Source organism: Myotis davidii, unplaced genomic scaffold (assembly GCF_000327345.1).
Source record: "Myotis davidii unplaced genomic scaffold, ASM32734v1 scaffold44, whole genome shotgun sequence".
In the NCBI taxonomy this organism is placed as follows: Eukaryota; Metazoa; Chordata; class Mammalia; order Chiroptera; family Vespertilionidae; genus Myotis; species Myotis davidii.
Window position 1 is genome coordinate 11,447,526 of NW_006299705.1, and position 2,469 is coordinate 11,449,994.

At 44.5% G+C, this 2,469-nt stretch overlaps 1 long non-coding RNA gene across 1 annotated transcript in view; it reads left to right on the forward strand.

Moving 5' to 3' along the window:
- Positions 1–6: 6 nt before the first annotated feature.
- LOC107184953 overlaps positions 7–2,469 on the forward strand; it is a 53,382-nt gene continuing 50,919 nt past the window's right edge. Inside the window, exon 1 of the long non-coding RNA XR_001515858.1 lies at positions 7–344. This is a non-coding gene — a long non-coding RNA (uncharacterized LOC107184953). The remainder of the gene's footprint in view (positions 345–2,469) is intronic.

The window sequence follows — 2,469 nt, forward strand, 5'->3', positions numbered from 1 at the left end:
GTTTTCCCCCATCCCGGCTTCACGTTCAAGGTTTAGCTGCGAGGTCACGTCCATTGACGTCAGCTCCCCGTCTCCCTCTACGTCCGGCTACATTTACATACATCAAGGAAATTAGGGCATTAAAAAAATATGCAAATCCTGCGCGAAGAGGAGCCGGTGCATTCCTGGCGCGATCGCCTTTTATTGAAGCTTTTAATTAAAGGGGCCAGTTGGCGAGCCCATGAAACAACCGCCAAAACCCCCAAAAGAGAAAAATAAATGCTGTAGCCTTCGGGAACGGTTGTTTCGGTTCCTGTTCTGTGGGCGGCTGAGGACCGCCGGCTGCCCGGCTCGGAGAAGAACAGGTTAGAGGAGGCAGCTCCAGCCCATGCATAATCAGGGCTCCGCGGCGCCTCCATTCTTTCCTCCTCCTCCTCCTCCTCCTCCTCCTGCACCAGCCCCGCTCCTCCTCTCTCGCCTCCTCCTCCTCCTCCTCCTCCTCCTCCACCTCTATTCCTCCACCTCCTCCTCCTGCTCCTGTTGGTTCCAGCGTATATTATTTTTAATACTGATGCATATGTAAAGATATATATGCATTTTTTAATTCGGGGGGGTGGGGAGTTCAGATTGTATCGTTTTACTCATTCTACCCCCTCCTGTTTTGCTATCTTATTATGTCTATCTATTTCTCTTGTTCCTTTCTGTCTATTTTTTGGCGAGTGTATGCTACTGTCTCTTGCTAGATAAATATGCACAGTTGCCTCCCTGCTTCTGTTTATTTAAGGCTCCAAATATGCACATCTGTCATGTATGTAATGCCAGCTGTACAACCTCCTGGTTTGGTCACAAAAGAAAAGACACTTTTTTTTTTCCTTTCCTGACCTACCTCCTTGATGGACTGTAATGTAATGTCCATTGCTCAGGGCTCAAAGTCTGATTGTCTAATTAACTTCATATTAACCATAACACAGTTTGGGCCAGTGCATTTGAAATAATGTATGTATAAAGGGAAGTGGCTCCCAAGATTTCTAAAGAATTTTTGTGCTGATTTACTGAAAAGTGCTGCCTTCACTACTGCCCTATTGCTTTCTAGCATTTCTTATTGCAAAACAAAAAAAAATTCTACTTTAAAATGTGTAGACATGGGAATGGACAGCCTTTTGCAAGGAAGACATTTTCAACCATGTTGTATGTTGTACCTTATCTGCTGCATTCAAAATTTACTGAGTTTCATTTTATCTTAGTATGTCTAGAACAAGGCACATTACCTTGATTGCAAAGTGTCCTTAATTCCTGATTGTGAAATGAAAACAAATAAACAAAACAGTTGGCTATCTTAAGCCAATTGATCTGCCCTAAAATATACAGGCCTTCAGTTAGATTTCAAGCAATGGTAATCTTGTTTATAGAGTAGGATTTCCTTCCTGGTGATATGTCAGTTCAGCACAATGGCTTTTGAAAAATATATATGTGCAAATCCACTTTTAAAATCCCCCCAACCTATTATTTTTTAAAATACTGAATCCACAAAGAACAGCAAATACACATTCATGCAGCTTATTCAATTAAACACATCCAAGTACATGCACAGGTAATTGGTTTTCTTATGAATGACTTACCTGCACAGACACTCAGGACGAGAGTCAGCCCTCCCCAATGGCTTTCATGTATAAATATTCACACGTATTTCCCCATTTTAAATCTACAGCTGCATATCATCTTTCATGCTGGACTATCCAGCCTCCATTTTTAACATCCTTAATGCTCATGGTGTTTGCAGCCTTACCTCTGGCTGTAGTTTTTCCAAGCTTACACCAAAGTGCTCATCTGGTATGTCACCCAATAAGAAGTGGTCAGATGGCTGCACGTAAAACATTCAAAAACGGAGACATACTCATCCTTGAGGTTTGCCCCTACCTTGCCATTTATAGCAAGATTATCTTTTCTAAAAGAACATTTTCAGCACATCTTATAAATAGTTGCAGATCCCACAACTGGTTGCAGAATTGCCCGTTTCTGGGGGTCACCTGCCTGAGTGAAACAATTCGGCAGGTTAAATGTCTCTTCGACTTTGGCCGCAATTCAATCGTGCGTGTCGGTTTGTTCCTGCCTGGATTCTGGCACATACCTGCCTGCCTTTATGCAGGGATTGGGACAAGCACACCGGCCACTTTGCAGGGCACAGAGTGGCGGCGCACGTATTTAGATGGTAGTAGCAAGCGATGTGTGCATGTACGGATGTCTGTGCATGCATGTGTGTGCAGACGCGTGTATGCGTGTGTGTGTGTGTGTGAGCGCGCTCTGTGACAAGGGACACAGAGAGGTACACCACATATCTGATCTCTGTAATCTCCTTTTCTGTTTCTAATCTCCCTTTTTGGCGCATGGTAGTAACCTGAAGCGTCTGAACCATCACCGTCATCGCCGGCGCGCGTGTGGCTTACCCTGGGGGCCGGTGGCTCTGTGCTCGCTGGCTCAGAGGATGCGGTG